Source organism: Octopus bimaculoides, chromosome 24, assembly GCF_001194135.2.
Source record: "Octopus bimaculoides isolate UCB-OBI-ISO-001 chromosome 24, ASM119413v2, whole genome shotgun sequence".
Taxonomy (NCBI): domain Eukaryota; kingdom Metazoa; phylum Mollusca; class Cephalopoda; order Octopoda; family Octopodidae; genus Octopus; species Octopus bimaculoides.
In genome coordinates, this window is record NC_069004.1 from 35,944,208 (window position 1) to 35,944,700 (window position 493).

The following is a 493-nucleotide window of genomic DNA, read 5'->3' on the forward strand; positions in this document are numbered from 1 at the left end:
TATGTGTGTGTGTGTGTGTGTGTGTGTATATATATATATATATATATATATGTGTGTTTATATTTGTATATATATATATATATATATAGGTAATACAGAACCCTGAAGACACTATGCACCTGCAATGTGAGCTGGATGAAATATACAAGTGGGCTGAAAAGAATAGCATGCAGTTTAATGCTGAAAAGTTTCAAGCCCTTGTGCTATCAGCATGCAAAACTAAATTTGTATATATATATATATATATATACAATAGTATTAATTTTAGCCTTAAATGGGAAATTATAAGAAAAGCTCAACCTTATAGAAATAATAGATATGGATGTGAATTGTGTTCTATGGAAATATATGAAATTTTTAAACTTAGGAACAATCCTAATCTAATCAATAATAGATTAGACCTTAGGGTATCATGTGTGCATTGCTCTACTCGCACTTTTAAATTTTTTAAAAAATAGGACTTTTATTTAAATAACTAAAGTTATCAATTTAT